Consider the following 19,902-nt stretch of genomic DNA (forward strand, 5'->3'; position numbering starts at 1 on the left):
ATACGCGAGCGGAGGGGGCGTGGTCCGCCTAATAATTTTATTATTTTTTTCCCGGAATAATTTGTATCGGCCCTCTATATCAATACGTCGTACATATACGCTATATAATACACATGACATATTATATCGCGCGCGTATATTATTATTATTATCGTGTGTACCACCCGCGAGCATATTATTATATATATATGTACGACGCGCGCGTATATCGTATATCGTGTCCGCGGCGCGGTGTTTTCGAAGAGTATATAATATAATATAATAATAATATGTGTGTGTGCACCACTTCTCGCCGCCGTCAAGCGGTGTTGTCTGCGTCGAGCACACATCCCCAATAATCGCATCTGCACCGCCGTAATAATATTATATTATTTATAAACCTACACAGTACACACACACGCGCATATACATTATATATACGCGCGTACAGAGTGTGTTCCGCATATAATACGGTAAACCTATATAATACGCGCGTCCGACGAGATATGCGCGTGTTATGACGTATATACTATTATACGCGGCGGCGGCCGTCTTATTTGCAACAACCCGTCATTTTTCTAATCCCTTTTCGTCACGGTTTTCGTCTCGGGCGATTAACTTTCCATCGGCGTTCGTCGATACAGTCGCCGCGTTCGGAAACCGGCCGAGAGAATATTTATTATTATTTAAGGATTCATATTTTCCGTTGTCGTTTCACTGCTCCGCATCCATTATATACCGTGCCGCGCGGCGTCCCCGTGTATACGCACTGCAGCCATCCGCCGTTCTGACAAATTAAAGTTTCCGTTTCATGGCGATATCGTTATCGAGCCGTCGAGTTTTATTGTTCATATTATATATATATAAGTCATGAACTGTTGCATTAGAAATATATACACATATATACGTTATATATGACCGGTATGAATTATAAATATTTTCGTTTTAGACCCGATTTTATTCATAATTTAACGGTACGACACGCATACCTCTTACTTCTTATAGGTACCTATATACATAGGTAAAACCTATTATGTTTTATGAGTTGCATAATGCTTTAAAATGACACCAAAACTAGTGCTTTTAAACCTTGAAACATACACATTGCATGTATTAGCATTCTAAGTTAATTCTAACCAAAAATTCTTACAATAATTAGCCATAGAATATTTTTTTTAAAATAACGATCTTAAATGAGTGCGTGTATAATAATATTTTATATATTATTTTTTATATTATTTTACGGCTTAATATTATTATTATCATAACTAAGTGAATTGTTTTAATGTTTCATGAATATAAATGTCTATTACCGAAACCCATTAAAAATCTGTACGAGAACTAAACCTTAAAAATTAATCTGTATATTACTATTAATAGGCGTTAATTCTTAAATCACAATAAATGGTACACACATTTTTCTCAACGAATACCTATTATCTTGTATTTATACCACAAACTTTATTTTTTTCTATCGTACATCGTGTAACGATGTAAAATAACTAACTAAAAAATATTGATTAGATATTTAATTTTTAAAATCATAAGATTTCGGAAATGTTTAATTAGTTTACAATAAAAACAAATTAAGTTTTAGTGTATAAAATATCAAAATATTGCAAAATAGAATACTGAAATTTTATATAGGTAAATATAATCAGGTCGTATGGTATTATATTTAAGGAACTTATTTAATATAACTTACAACATTTTCAAATTCATAACATGTTTAATGTTCATTGGTCATGTTTTAGTATTCATATAAGCTTTAAGTTTTTGTTTAAAGTTACAATCAAAAGAATAAATGAGTTTTAGTCACGATATAGGCTTGCTAGTTTACTGTATATAGCAATGTACCTATACCAACAAATTAAATAACACCTGTAGTTGAGAAATATGTAAGTACCAACCTAGGTAATTGTTTTTTTTTCAAACATAATACTCTTAAATATAAATGTAAAAATAAAAATACTATTTTCATTATTTCTAAAAGAAGAAGATTCTAGAAAAGATTGACGGTGAAATAAAAAATACATGAACAATTTATTAACTCCAATAAAGAATATTTTATAAAAGAAAGTTTATTCTCAAAAATGTAAATAAAAGTACAAACACAGTCTAATATGTTTTAAATAGATTGAGCAAGGAAATTTCACTAATATACCAACACGATACTTTAAAGTTTCCCTGATAACCAAGTAAAAAAATGCTCAGTCGTTGTCTATTGTTTACATAGGAATTTTAATTTTTAGTACATTTTTTTAGGTTAAAACGAGTGTTTTGATTGTTGCAAAAGTTAGATGTACATATGTTTTTGTGTTTTGTTAAGCGTGTTACTCGTTAGTTTTACGTGTATGACCTAAATTATTAGATTTTCAACAAAATAACTGAGAACATTTTCATGAAACAGAAATAAATTTAAAATTATTTCAAACGTTTATACACGCGTTTATTTCAATACCATAGCTATCATGGCTATACTTAATAACTTGGCACAAATAATATCTTGATTTACCGTCAACATTATTAGCTACATAATTTTTTGACGGAATTTGCACATTTTAAATTCTAATATCCCTACTCCATACAATATTCTACGTTGAAATCTTAAAAATATGAATTATAAACATTATTTTATAATAACGTTTATAGTGTATACCTGGTATAAGTTATTTATATATTATAATTTTTATTTTATTCAACAAAACTCTCGGCAACAGGGACCATTGGAATATAAATTTACATATTATATTATATTTAGTTGAATAGATTGATGATAATAATAATTTTGATGGTAGTGAAGATAGAAAATTTATTGAATGTTTGAGTGATTCGGTCAGTGATTCCGGAAGCTTAGAATTTTTTCTGTCCTGGCTAAATGCCTATATGCCACTGCATTCTTTAAAAGTATGTTAGATGTTGTTATGAACCCCGCAGGAAATACATATAGGGGCATCTTCTTTAACCATTAAGTTTAGTTGTGTGTTATTGTAGTGTGATAAATTCTGAGTCTAGTCATAATTACTTCACGTTATATATATGTAGGTACAATATATCTACTTATTGGAATATTTTCAAGTATTTACATAATATACATATTATAATTTAATACAATTTTAGATTATTACAATATAAAACGAATTATGACTTTTAAACATATTTTATATTTAAATAAATGTTTTGGTTTTTTTTCGTAATGTAATAAAATCACTTTTTTACAATAAATCATATTATTATTTGTTATCCATTTGAAGTTGTAATAGCTATACATTTTTATTTATCTAATTAAGACGGAATATAATCTAAGTATTTAAACCTATCATTAATTTTTATTCTCTAAAAATGTATTGTTTAATATAGTATAATAATTTATGAGATAAAATCATGTCATAAAATACTATGTTATTTATTTATTTATTTTTGTAACATTTAGATTACCCTATACATTAAAATTAAACCATTAGTTTCAACAATTATTTATGTTTATCAAATTTTATTATTTTACTATTAAAACGGGTTGTTATTAGTTTATTACATCGGTAATTTTTATATTTTGACTCAACACATTTTGGCATCGTTCCCATTATTTCCAAATTACAACTGGAACGAAAAATAATTTACATTCATTTTTTTAAGCTCAGAATTATAATCACTACGAGAAATGTTGAACAAAACTGAACATCTGTTTTATTTAGATGTCCTTTTTTCTATCGGGTATATAAACTTTAGCAGGTGTTGAAGTGTATCTAGTTTTAGTTTTTAAGTCCTTTAAGGCTTTAAGATTAACATATTTTGTAAAAAAAATGACCTATATTTTAGATTTAACAAATTGATCAGTATAAATAACTATCAACATTTTCTTCTTAAAATATAGTGAAAGTTTGAAATGTGTAATTATTTAACCACATTTTAATTATACAAAATTATCTTAAGTACGAATATAGACAATAGTACAATAATTTGTAACAAATAACCAAAATCGTTTTTGGAGAAATCGCTATTATACTTACCTTAAAATGTTATCAAAATACAATGTAACCAAAATTTAAATTTCTAACATTCATAAAAAAATGTATGTAACTTAACATAAAACTTTTTTTAAATTTCTGTAAGAAAAATTTATGAAAATTCTTGAAATCAATTTTCAAGTATTATTAAGATTAAAAATTTTATCAGTTTAAACATTTTTCAAAATAATATACATTTAACAAATTTTGTACTTAAAACGATTAAAAGACTTTAAAAAATGTAACTGTATATTAATAGATTTGAATTGCTTTATAAACAACTTTTGGAAAAGTTTGTATAAAATTGTCAAACTTAATAATATGTGATAATTGTATCATTAAATTTATTTTATCTGATATTACTTTTTCGTGCATAACGATGAATTTCATCATCATTTCATACTTATGATGCGTACTTAACAATTGTTATAGTGTATTAGCTATAATTTGAGCTATTTTACTTAAATACCTATAAGTGTTTTATGATTAGTATTACCTAATACATTATCAATAATAATAATATCTAATAATAATTTATTATTATTAAAACCACAATTATTATATTTACTATATTACATATAATTTACATTATAATTAATTACTTAAAAACATAAATTTAGAGGCTTAATTACAAGTTTATTTTCATTTTGAGTGTTCTAAGAATTTAAAAATGTTGATATTTTGATAATTGATAATATTTCTTTGATCATGATTCATGACCTATATATAGAATATAATTTGGTGTATTGACTACCTATGTTTTCTCTTCTGGAATTTACAAATTTTATTTGACAATTATTTTCCTATTCATAATAATATTATTATGAACTAATTACAGGAAAAAGATAATGAGTAAATTTAGTTTTATATGTATATACATATATTATTTTACATAAAACGTGTATTTGGGGATTTTATTTGTTCGTATATAATAATAAACATTTAAAGTTAATATTATAAATTATGTATCTATAATGTTCATGTTCGAAAAAACTCTTCGAGTAGAAAATAATCATAAATATTAAACAAAATTATTATCAAATTTTTAAATTAAATTACGAAGTAATACATAAATATTTTACTATGCCTAAGTTCTAAAAAAAACAAATTAAATTAAAATATTTTTTCGAAATTACATACTTAGAATAACCTTCAAGGCTTCAACTGTAAGGAATTAAGACTATAATGTAAGTTTGGTGATTGTACAAGAAATATCAGTAAGTTTAAAACGATTTCAAATTATTTTGGTACTTGTGTATATTTTTACTATAGTATAGAGTATAGTGTTAGAATTAATTAAATTAAGTTAATAATAAGTTATTTACAAAAAATATCAAATTTGTTTTTTATTCTATACTAATTATTAGTTATTACTTATCAATGTAGTAGCACCATGTAAATAGTCAAGTCTAAAAAACAAATAAGTATCAAAAACATATTTACACTGCATATCGTATTTGATTGATTGATATATTTATTTTAGTATAAAAACATAATATACTATAAATAAATATTATATAATTATATAATGAATAGGTCCAATAAACACAAAAATTAATAAATTAGTTACTGTTTCGTGTTTAAAACATTGTCGTCTTTTGAATAATAATATAATATTATATAAATGTAAACGGAAGTAGAAGTGTAGAGCATTACCTACATCAAATATTCAAATGAAAATCAAAATAATTATATTATCGGGTGCAAATACGAGAATATTACGGCATATGTAGAGCAAGGCCACAAGCGATCCAAATAGACAATTTACACGCAATCGATCCATAAGGTTAACCATTTGTATCATACCGTACCAACGACTACCACCCCTTATCATAAAAAAGAGACAAAATTATTTGAATTTTTAATTACGTACATCTTTATGCGACTATGCGATATGTAAGTGGATACTTAAAAACAAAGATAATAAGCTAATCATATTGTTTCTATTCAATGTTCTAGTGCTTGGAAATGTATGAAATAATGATATGCCTATATAGGTACTGTTGGTTAATTATAAATATTCTAAGTAGGTACTATTTTAATTCTTTAGAATTATAAATTTATACTTAGAGTTTCGTGGTTATTTATTAAGAAAATATTAATTTGAGATAAGAATATTGAATTAAAAATCCAGGTGTCATCTGTAAACGACAGTTGAACAGTCCACAACATTGAATCGTCATCGCAGATAGTGCAAAAATGGAAAATGTGTGCTCAAATAATTTATAGTTATGATTAAAAAATATTTGATTCTTTAATTAAAATGTAAAGTAAAAATAGTATTATAATATAATGTGCGTATATATTTAATAAAATAATAATATAAAACGAAAAAGAGGATTATAACTTACGAGGTCAAAAAGGCATCACCATTCACCAACAAAGGAAATCAATATAATATATAATATGTAATATGTATATTGTATATTGTATATATTAGTATGCACTAAGTATTCGAAATATTACCGAGTAGAGATTTCCGGTAGACACTTCCTGCTATTTCAAAGGGTTCTCGAACATTAATAGCTGCTTGTTGTTATTTAAAACAACATACACTATAATAGTTATAATACTGAATGCACATTTATAGCGATATACAATGAGAAAGAGAACCCTTGAAAATAAAATGTATTCTCTGAATGATTACTTATTATTATATTTATTTAGAGTTTGTGGAAGGGACTACGCGAGTTGTCATTAGTTCTAACATGCAATGTATGTTATTAATGTCCATTCTCCAGACACTGCTCAACAACTGAAATATTATAGCGACACTGGTTTATAAATAGTAATGACACTGAGACACTGACATAGCAACAAATGTACCTACTATACGAGTTGCTCTTAGCGAAACTAACAAGACACTTCACAATTCACGACAAACATATGTTAGGTACTATGTGTATACATAAGAAATAATATTTTAGTTTTATAATTATAAATATCAAGTGATACGTTATAGAATTATTTTACATTTTCGTATAGGTATCACAGAAATTTCAAATGTCAACCGCTACATAAAAAATAACAAAAATATAAATGTTTAGTAGGTATATTATAATTTATAGTACCTACTAGTAAAAAATCAAAAAAAAATCAATTTTCTGACTTTTGATTCACGCTATATTGTTGCTCATATTATCCACAACAATGCAACGTACAATTCCTGCTAGATTTTTGCTCAATTTAATTTTTTTTTTTGGGCTGGCTGAACAAATTTATTCTAAATAAAGCAATGGGGGAGAGCCCAACAACTATATCCCACTATTTATTTATAACCTTGAATGGCTCTAGCAATTTTTACATTTAACAATTTAAAAAATTTTACTACGCGTTTTATTGATAAATAGCCATTATTACTCGCATATGTCTAAAGAGTAAATAAAAGGGTTGTCACTCTATATACACATCTACGACAAAATAAATATAATAATATCAAATAAAAAACGTTAGTGAAATAGTGCTAAATAAAATCAAAAAGGAAATAACCGTTAATGGTACGGCTTAAGACGTTATTATATCAGTGCACTGATATGCATGCATTAAATTTTGTTTTCTCTTTCCTGGCCCACGCGCATTTCATAGCAAATTTCCGTTGTAACTAAACTAGCTTTAATATGAGAGTGATTTTACCTATTAACAAACCTAAAGTTAACATAATCTATATTTATAGAATTTATACGTTCACTTTATACGACGTATAAATTGTTCAATGGTGTAATGTTCATTAATTCATTTGTAATATCTTACAGACTCATAACATGTATTATACTAATTTAAATTTTAACACAGATAATGTTTTTAACTTTAAGTTTAACTAAAGGTAAATTCGTTCTAATATTAAAACTGATAACTCTTTCAAAGATCAGAACGTTATGCTAAGCCTTCCTTTTCAAAATTGCGCTTGATTAAGAGTGTAATGCTTTAAATTCTAATATAAAAGAAACAAAACATTATTATACGTTAATTTTTTTTTTTTTTGAAAGTTTTTCGAATTATCTTTTATTGGTAATTTGAGATTCATTTTAACTTTTATAATATACAATGGTTTCTTATATTTTAACAACCCAGGTCTATCCGGTGGTGGGTGTAAGGTAAGGGGATGATTAAGGGGGCAGTAGCCCACTTTCTTCTTAGGACTAAGCTAGCTATTTATCTAAAGTAGGTTTTATAATTTATAATATATTATCATTAATTATTATAAAATAAATATCATCATTAATGAATATGTTTATTTATGGATATTTGAATAGGTATTTATACTTCGAGTTATTTTTGGATTGTTTTTTCGTTCGACGACTGACGAATGTCAACTTCGCGGTCGATAGTAATATACTAAAATTATTATTACATAATATTATGTTTAAATTAAATATAAACATTATAATTAATAATATTTTTCGAAATCGATTATTATCGTGGCTATGAACACTGATATAGTGATATCTACAGTATTACAAATTAAAATAATAATAGAAAATATTTTATTTCCATGCATTAAAGTTTTACCAATTTTCGATTGTTAACAACAAGTGCTACGACTACTATGTATTATCAAATAAGTTATTTTAATAAGTAATATTGCTTAGTAAATAATAACTCTATAATAATTAATATATAAATTATACAATATATCGTTATTCGGTATATTATTTGTATAAAATGCTATTTAAAAGAACAAAAATAAAAATAGCAATTTCAAGAATTTGTGCTTGCATAATATATTGTAACGATCAATTTATTTTTTGAATTTTGTGTTGTTATATTGTATTTTTATTTTTTATATTTCTAACTATGATTATCTACCAATATAGGTATTATTATATTAATTATTTAATATAGTTGAGCAATATTTTGTTAATTGATGTCCCCGAAAATAATGATTGTATTTGTTACGAAGTTACGTTACACTAAAATGTGATAAAGTAAACTTACTTTGAAATGTATCACAGTACTATAGAATTTATGATTTACTTCACACCCGGGTATGATCGTATCAGACCAGATTCTACAGTAGGTATACCTATAATATTTTAAAATTCACGTTTAAACATTATATATGTAATAATACGATGTATCATATTTTACTGATATTATACAGATTAGGACGATGCTCATATATCAGCGTATATGCATAATGCATTAGGAACACATGATATGACATGACAGTGTAAGCTTTTTCGATTTTTACATATTTAGCATGGGTATCAGCTGGATGAGAAAATGTTTGAAGCATTGATTAGGAGTATACAAAGGCCCAATATTTTGCTAGTAGCTGTATAGATTTTTGTTAATACCAATCTACATCCGATTTTTTATTAGATCAGTAATATGTTAAGCACATTTTTTTTTTGAGTATACAATATTATAATATACTAATGTCGGGTTGCATGGATTGGTAATTACTAAACGTTTAATCAAACAATATTTAATAGTGAGTGAATGGTTGCTTAAATATAATTTAGTGACGCACGATTGGTCCATTACATATTTGTAAACCATTAAATTAATCAAATTGTATGCAACCCAGTAGGTATAAACGTATCTACAACATATTATAGTTATTGAAAAAAACAACTTATTCATTGTGTTATTTTTTCGTTCAAAAGTAATAATATAACCCTTTTTTTAAATAATTTATCTTTTATTTTAGTATAATTTTTAAATATTTATTTCCATGAATTGAATTGAGTTTTATTAGTCATAATGATTCTTTTTTTATTTAAAAACAAAAAAATCTAAAATCGTTATTACAAGTTATTAATTATTATTACTTGTTAACTATAAAACCCTTGTTATACAGGACAAATTATACCTATCTGTATTAAATATTCCAATTATTAAAATGGAGTATCATTGAAGTATATTGAGTACCTGTATTGACATGTTATATATATACAATTTTGTTGTATAGATACCTACCAATAAAAATAATAATAAAGTTTAAGTATTTTATTTTAATTGTGTACCTATATAAAGACTCAATAATGAAACAAATATCTAAAGTTCACATTTATATATTTATTTTATCGAAATCAGAAAACAAATTGTTTCGTTATAATAACCTAATAAAACCAAATTTGTTTGGTAAAATATTTATATTATAATAATGTGATAATATTTATAATATGTATTGAAACTAATTACAGAGGCGTAGTTTAATAATTTCAAAGTTTTATTGTTTTATAAAGATATACTGCAGGTATAAGTATATGTAACAAATAGGTGCCTACGACCTACCATTATAATTTACTGTGGAAATTTAACTGGTAGAAGTGTCTAATTTAAATATTATTAAAAAAGGCAACTTTTATAATTAAATATGCATTTTACAAGGACTATTAAAAACATTTTATTTTATAAAAAAATATATCGCAGGTATCTAAAATATACTGCTTGTTATGAAACTTGAAATATATAGGTACCTACTAATTAATTCGTGGAAAATAATTTAAATACGAAATTTAACTTAAATTATTAAATATTTCTGTGTTATTTAAAAAAAACACTTTAAAACACATTATAAAATGTAAAAATTACATATTAATTCATATCATACTATAGATTTTGAATAATATATTAAATGTTATACCTAATACTTATGATATTTTGTTAAAAGTAAATAATATTTTTAAAATATAATATATGTATATAACATTTTTGAATTTAAATTATATTTGTTGATAATGTTATAATATATTTTAATTTGAAATTTCTACATTAGTTTATTGTTATTTAATTTATGAACTATAATTATACTTTTTAATATGACAATAACTTATACAAGTCATTAAACGATTTGATACAGGATATTTAATAAATTAATTTATAGCATGGTATATATTCATTTTTTTGATATATAAGTAGAATTATAAATTATAAAGTTTCCTAGAAATAAAGCTAGAAATTATATTATTACAATAAATAACTTAATTACCATGAAAGGTTAATTAATAATTGATATGTTTTTAAAATGTTATTACATTATATAGTAAAAAATAATACGAGTATATATAGTGGCGGTATGTCGTAATTTTACGTGTGAATATCAAATATCATTAAAATTTGTATTTTAATCACTCAAAAAAAAGTATGTTGTGTTACGCTAAAAATTCTTTAATTTTCAAAGTTCAGTAAAAAAAAAATCATGACAAATCTTGTAGTATATTTCAAACCTTATGTGTTAAAGTCAACAGTTATTCACTAAAAAAAAAAATTTAACATTGTTTTCCCGATTATTTTGAAAAATATACCAAGTTTTTTACTTTTAACTCTTTTATAAGTACTGACTTGATACAATTGTCTACTATATAAACCACTCTCAAAGTTTAAAATACGAGCAATTTTATTATTCTGAAATGTAACGTTACTACGTCAGTGACACAAAAAACACATCAAGTTAAATACAAAAAGTTAGGTAAAAAATAAAAAGTATAGATAGATATTAATTTAAGGCCGTGGGTAAAGTTCATAAATTTATGTCCAAAACTGTTTTCAGTCTTTTCATTTATAGAAAAGTCAACCAAAGCACAGTTTATTTAAAGGGAATATAACAATTAATTACCACACGCCTAAGAACATTAGTGTTAAATTTAAGTAATTAATTATTCGACTCTGCTACTATTTGAGTAATATATAAAGTACCTGTTATACTATTAACATCAAGAATAAGAAGTATTTATAATTTTTAAATCATCTTTGTTATTATATTGTAATATTATTGTTTTAATGCATGTTTATCAGTTATTTGGCCTAATAAAATGAGATTTTTTTTATTAAAATCATTATTTATAGTAAAGAAGGAATGTTCGACAATATGATGAGACCTGAGACCTTATCTTTGGTTTGGGCGTTTTATCTACTTTATAATTTATCATCTTAGATTTTAATTTTATTTTCCTAAGCAACAAACGTATAAGTAAAAACTACCAAAAATGACTGAAAATTATTAAATGTACGCGCGGCATATCAATATATATATTGGTTATATTAAATATTGAAATTTAAAATTTATAATAATAATTAGGTAATAAATCACTGCCTTACACTGCAACGCATAGTAATTGTATCTATCCTATAGTTAACCGTGTTCTGTGACAATAGTGCATATGGTCTACAAGTATGAGGTAGGTATAATAAATATTTTACATTGTTATAACTGTTTATTCTATTTTAAATAAATATTATAATATTCAAGTTAACCATATGGTATACTTCCAATTGCACAGATGGTCGTTTTAAAAAAGCAATTTATCATTTTAAAATAATTGTCTTATGATTACTTGTTAAATATGAAAACAATTCAGTGTAAAAAACTCAAAATTAAATTGTACCTAGATTCAGTTTTCATAAATTTATGATAATACCTATAATTAAAAATCATTGTAAGAAGCGAACTTAGTTTTTCTTTCTGAAGTATTTTTAAACTTAATTAAATAATTTTGTAATAAATATTAATTCTATCTCATTTTATTATGATTATTTGCACTTCAATCATTTTCAATGCGAATAAAGGTGGCGGATGCAATATGCATACTAATTGATGACTTTATAAAAAAATTACGAAAAATCCTATAATTAAAATGTATCTATACCTATTGGCTATTACCTTGCTTACAATAAAATTATTGATTCTTCTTGTAGCAAAATTTTATCAGTTAAATAAATTATAAATATTTTAAATATCATTATGATTTAAAAAAATATATATTATTATATTAAATGTATTAATTGTACATAGGTAATTAAACAAATAATAAACCACTCTGAAATATAGACAATAAATAAAATATCAGTATTAGGTACCTAAATATTTTTAAAAATAATTTAATTCAATTTTTCTAATATCGACTCAAATGAAACGCATTTATTTTTTCATTAAAATTAAATAATAGTGTACCTAGGTAGGTCCATATATATATATATATTAGTTATTGTATTAAAATTTAAAATATATACCTAACTAATATACATTTGCCATCATGTAGGTAGTGTTAGGCAAAATTTTATCCAGATAATTATTCAAATGATTTTTTTACAATTCGATTAAAAATTTAATATTGTATAACTTATAGTAATTTTAATATTATAGTAACTAAAAAATTATTAAATTTTTTATTGTATAATAAATACCCACATATAATGTATGTTTCTTGCTATTTTAGATTATTTTGAAATTTAATTAAAACATATTGGTATATGACATGTATATTAATAATGTATTATTGTTGTAATTACCTATTACAAAATTATTATAAGAATATTATAAATTATAATATAATTTCTTCTATAGTTCTATCATTGATTATAAATACTATAGTATATTCAAATATTCTATGTATGCTTTGTTTATAATATTTTTGAATTTATTCAGAATAAAATAAAATTCGCTAGTATGACTTAAAATACAGAACTAATTAGGTATTGTTTTTAATATTTGTGTGCATAAAATTACAAATCACAATATGTTTAGTCTTTAATCAAACAAAATAATGTATAATTATTCGAATTATTGTATGATTGAACAATTATTTAAATCGAATAATTTTTCAAATTATTCTAATAGTTTTTCAAATTATTCTAATAATTGTAAAAAAATCATTGGAATAAAATGTTACTGAAATAATCATCTAAATGCAATTTTATTCATATAACGTCCTACTCTACATTTAAGTATTTAAAATTGTTTAATTGTTTTATGTATGAATTATTATAATTTTTAGTTTTGAAACAATAATAATTTTTTTCAAACCATTAATATTTTTATGGCTAAATTTTGCTTAGTGTTTATTTTATTCTGGACACATAATAGTTTGCGTTCTCTCTTTCACCTGACAGTTGAAAGTGCAGGGACTCCTAAATAGTAAATGGCACTAAATGCCCATAATTGAATTATTTAATTTCATTATATCTTGTTTTGTTCTCTTGTACCTACTTATCAAAAAATAACTCGATAACAAATTTTACTTTACTCTATACAAAATATTTACGCTATAAACGAATTTATATTTTATGTATAATTATTTAATTTAAAATGTTCCGTCGTCCTCAACTGAAGACGAGCATGGCAAGTCAACTTTCTAAGTTTAATATTGTCTAGGGCAACAGGTATGTATGTATCTATAGAAGGTACACGTTTACTCTCTTTTTAAATTTTAACTAAACACTTTCTCTTTAATCATTTATACCTATGCATAATATAATATCAACGATATATTTTATGATAACATGTTCATATCGACATCCGACATATTGTAGTACTGTATATAGTGTAATTTTACCTAATACCAAAACAAGATGTTTAAACGGGTAATATTATAATGAAAACGGTTCCGAACAATTGAATACGTGGCGGCGTTACGCGTTTGAAAAAAAAAATATATTAAAACTATTATAACAAAAATTGCTACTCTCGTTTATCGTATTAAAAATGTCGTCAAACTGATAAAGTTTAAGCTTAGGTAAAACTTGGATAAAAAACTAATTTTAATTTTCGCTTATTAACTACGTACTTATTCGTTTTCTTATACATTAAAATAGTTTTTCCATAAAAGAAAGTAGTTTTAAAGTGGTGTACTTATGAGTGTGTAACTTGAGATTGAAATTTTTGGGTTGTTCCAGTTTTTTTTTTTTAAATGCTTTTTTTTGTTAATCCCCTTCCCCAACCACCCACCCCTCAAAAAAAAAATAGGTATAAGTGTGTTTTAGAGTCTTGAAGATTCTTCGCTTCAAATATTTATTATGTACTTAAATATTTTTTACGTATTATATAACTACCTACATCATTAAAACCTTAACTTTGCATACAAATATAGACTGGCAGTGTTCAACAGTGGAAAATCTGATTATTTTATAATAACTTGTCCTCGTTTGACATGGATACCGAGCACTGAACACAATAAATTGGGTCAGTCTCGAAAACAAAATAAAAACCATGAATAATAGCTTATGGAGGAGAGTAAGTGTAATAGTGGATATGCAATTTCGAATATATTCTTGGGGGTTTTAGACTCAAATCGCCGTATATCGCCAGTACTCTCGCGTTGGACGGTATATATTATACAGGTAGGTACGAGGTACGATGTGTACCTAACGGACAAGGAAACGTCGTACGAGTGTCACTGTACAGTGTCAGCAATGTGTTGGCGGGTGCGGGAAGATTTTCGAAATCATTAGCGTGCGGCGGCCAACGCTCACCGTAGCTCTGGTAAAACCCGGCGTCGCCCCGCGTGTAATCGCGCCGCTTGGCGCATTGCAGGTGCCGGCGGGCCAATGGCTGGCTGCCAAGGTCCGTTTGCCCGCAAAAATCCGATACACCGTGGCGCGCAACGCGTCTACCCGAAAATATTCCGGACGGGCGGCGGAGAGGTTACCTAACTGCCGCCGACGGACAATAATACCATACCACTAATATATCATTATATATCTGGACGGGGGCAAAAAAAAATTAATAATATACACAATAACGCGATTGTGTCGTCGTAGGTATAATATCGTATATCATCCGTCTGACCGGACCGGGCAAACATACAGTTTTGCATGACCATCGATTGCCGCCGACACGACGTAAAACTGTACAGTCGAAAAAGGCGAAACAATGAGCCGTAAATTAATTCATATGTGTCGTCGCCGAGTAGTGTGGACACTGTGGTGGTAGTATTAGTAGTAGTAGTAGTTTGTCGGAAGGTAGGTGTAGTATAATATACAATATTACATGTACGTGTGTGTGTTGTGTAGCATATAGTAGTAGTAGTAGTCGTCGTAGTAGTAGTAGTAGTAGTAGTAGTAGTAGTAGTCGTAGTAGTAGTAGTAGTAGTAGTAGTAGTCGTAGTAGTAGTAGTAGTAGTAGTAGTAGTAATTGTAGTCGTAGTAGTAGTAGTGGTTCGGCGTGTGTGTGTGTGTGTGAGTGTATTTCGTATTTATTCTCCTGCGCAGAGCCCGTACACATATCCGGGGCGTACGAGAGCGCGCGCGCGCGCCGCCGGTGACGTCACGGCCGCCGTCGGTATCGCCCCGGTCGCACACACACTTCTTCCACACACCCACCACCACGGCCGACACCAGTTTTACACTGAACGCGGTTACTGGTAGTACACAGTCTATCTTTCGCGCACTATCCCACTACGACACCAGTGCGACTACAGACTACACATACAACGCTGCCGTGTTGTAGGTACTGCCACAGTGGTTATATTTTCTCTCTCACACACACACGCGCGCGCGCCGGGTCGCATCGTTTTCAGTTGTTTTCCGTCGCCGAACGACACACAGACCGTCGCTCGTTAATTTTTTTTTCCCGAATAAAACAGTATTCATTCCGTCGCGTCCGCAAGACCGCCGACGGCACCCCGCGTTTTACGTTGCGACACGAGTAAGAGAAGAAGCAGTCAGTCGGCCAGCCAGCCAGCGACCGAGTGAGAGGTAACTGAGCGGTGTTCGGCGGCAAGTATCCCGGCCGGCAGACCTGAGCATTTCATTGGAAACGCGGTTATCGCGGTATCCGTCGGAAGCGCGCGCGCGTTACTACAGAGTAACCACCGCCGCTTGTCCGGGTGACATACGCACCGCACACGCACTCACGCACACACATACACTCGCCGCGTCAGGAGCAACGCGTCGTATACCACGCCAAACGTGTCCGTTATTGAATTTCTCGTCGACGTAACACCGACAACATAACTAAAATGGTGAGTGACATCAATACAGTTTTTATTATTACTATTATTATTATTGTTATTATTATTATTAGTATTATTATACGTCACGATAAGAATTGGGCGGCCGCGTATGCGGTCAGTCGGTGTCCGTTAAAAAAAAAAAATAATTACCCGAAGGTGGCGGCGGCCGCGGTTGTTGTTGCCCAGGCCGTTTATTTTTAGACCGACCGTTATGATTTTTTTTTTTTCCGGTTTTCTCGTTATCGGGGTTTGTGCCGTTTGTGGTCGTCGAGACGGTCCCACAACTGCCGTCGCCAAGGTGTCTGTCCAACATGGCGCCGCCGCCGTAGTAATGCGTACCTCGTCGGTGGCGGCAGCGTCACCGGCCGTTTCGAAAACATTTCCACCGTTTTATCCGATAATCTGTCGTTCGGCCCAAAACGGCCAAAACGACGACTATTTTTGGTGTTCGTATGACTCTCGTCGTCGGCGGTGGCCTTGACCTTTGCGCGCCGCGAAGATCTTGTTCTCGCGTAGGTAGGTATTTATCGTGGTTGGGTTTTTTTCATTCGTTTTAATTTAACACCGATGACGATGGCAACGGCGGACGGCGATGAGGTTTTCTGTACAGTGTGCCGCACGGCGCTAATCAAAAAATTCTCGTCGTCCGATGTCGTTTTATTAGTTTTCCAACCACACAAAACGTACGTTTCACCGTCGTCGTGCATTTTTATTATTTGTCGCGCGTCGACGCCGACGTATGTGTTGTGTATTAATTCCGCAGTCGTCGGCCGACCGGTGACCACACGATACACACACGGCACGGTTTTGGTGGGGGGAAGAGGCATTCTGGTGACGGGGCCCCTCTGTCTTGTGCGGCGGCGGTGGACATTCCCAGAATGTGGTACCGGATCGGGTCGCCGATAACTTGCATGTACAATATTTATATTAATGGTTTGCCCAGTCGTCGTTTGCGAGTGAAGCAAAAGAAAAAAAAAAAATAATATAACAATAATTAGCCAGCAATAAGGTACTTGGCGGCGGCTTGAGTTTTTTTTTCTTATTTTTTTCGCTGGTCTGTTTCCGCACCCACACCATCGTCGCGTTGCGCGAGTGCTCGCGTTAATGTGTAGTAGTAGTTATGTAGTCCACCGTCAAAGGCTCTCGAACGCTATCTATCGCCTAACGTTTGCACGTTGCCGGCCCACCTCCTCTTCATCCTGTCACCTGATCGTTGAGCGGTCCCCCTTTTTACCTCCCGATAAAGCTTCCTTAGGATTTTATGCTCGTCCCTAGGGCGTTTCTTATGCCCCCTCCCCCAACTAGTTTAATTGTTTTTGTTTTCCAAAACAATCCTACTTGGTGACTAAATCATGTCATAGCTTTTGAAAAGCTTTTTTTGTTTTAACCAATATGTAGACGAGCTTTCGTAAATGATTATCGCACACCCGATTTCTGAAAGGTTGTGATAATATAGAATGTTTATTTTTTTCAAAACAACATATATTTTTTAATTTTGAACAGCCGCCAGCTATTAATGTATTCTTTGATACATTTTCTTTATCATTAGTTTTATAACAGAACTCAAAAGTATTTTTACTGTGGTTATTTTATTTATAAGCCTTGTAAATAATATTATGTTCTATGTTACCTATCCAATTTTAAACTTTGATACTCAGATTGATATTTTTGCTAAGGCCTTAAGAAACAACTGTCTGGCTAAAAATATAGCACTGATCTCCTGATGTAAAATTATCTCCTATGATGATTGGGATGTTTTACCTCTTAAAGGTTATGACCTTGGCCTTTTCACCTCATAGATATTTTCAATCTCTTGTGTTTTGTTTTTGTTGACTAAAGTTTTCATTTATCTTAAAGCTCAACATAAGTTCATAGGTACCTACTTACTTTTAAAATATTAACCTATAAATATGCACTTGGTTTTATTAATTTTTTATACATAATTTACATACCCCTAATTAAAAATTTACCTTTTTATCCATTCATAAGTTTTAATTTAATTTTTTAGTATGTTAATAAATTATCATCAGTGAAGGTTTATAAAAATATAAAAATATTTTATGCATTTTGTTGTATTCCTAATGTATGAAATTTGTTAGTGAAATTCTAAAATAGAACCTAAAATTATTAGTTATCTTAAACTATTATCTTAATACCCTCATGAATTAAAACAAAACAAATTATTAAGTTTTTATGATAATTTTATACTGGCACTTAAATTGTATTTCAATAAATATAAAAATAATTGACCAAGCTATCAGTTAAATAAATCCCAATTAACATTGTATGTACTTGTTTGTTTTTTTCATTAGTTTTATTGTGATAGTGCCAGGAATATTTTAGGAATGTTATTTAGCTCTTTTCGCATATTTATAATAACATTATATTGTTATAGAGGTAAGCTAATCTAAATTTACATTGATATTATTAATGCAAATCAAGCTATTGTCTATTAACAGACTAATCTGTCTTTATTATAGTGTGGCCTAGTTTATGAAGACCTACCTATGATTACTACTAGATATATTTTTAATAATATGATTCTTATTAGTTTTTTCATAATTATCTGTATAAAGTGAAATATTGGATATTATTATTGCTATTCACTGTTACATATAATACATTATAATAATATAATTTTTACATAGGTAGAAGAGCACAAATAAAATGTTAAAATAAATTATTTTAATTAAATAATATTTTTTTCTTAATTTCTAGGGATAAAAATGTTTTTAGTTTTCTCTACTTCCTTTTACTTATTAGTTGAATGTTGTGGGTATTTACATAATTTATAAAATTTATATACCTGTCTAAAATTAGTAATGTTAATTTATATAAAATTATTAGGATAGATACCCTTTTTACATTAAAATAAAGACTTTCCATATCTTAAGTTTTGTTTAATTGATATGTAATAAATTTGGGTAGGTATCAAATTATTTAATAGTTGATACTATCATATTTAATGAAATATTTAACTTAAAAAAAAAAACATTGATGTTCTAAGTTCTATTTAATTTATGTTATATAGTTTTCATAAATTATATCTAATCTAAATACCTATATATTTTAGAAATTTGTAATTTTATTTTATAGCTCAAATTTATGACAATCATACATTTTAAATTATTAAGCATTAAGTATTATATCTTATTTCTGATTAAAATTGTACATTGTTAACAAATCTCAATAACTATGTTGTGTTGCTAAAAAAAAAAGCAAGAAAATATAGTTTGATG

This window comes from Rhopalosiphum padi, chromosome 2 (assembly GCF_020882245.1).
Source record: "Rhopalosiphum padi isolate XX-2018 chromosome 2, ASM2088224v1, whole genome shotgun sequence".
In the NCBI taxonomy this organism is placed as follows: domain Eukaryota; kingdom Metazoa; phylum Arthropoda; class Insecta; order Hemiptera; family Aphididae; genus Rhopalosiphum; species Rhopalosiphum padi.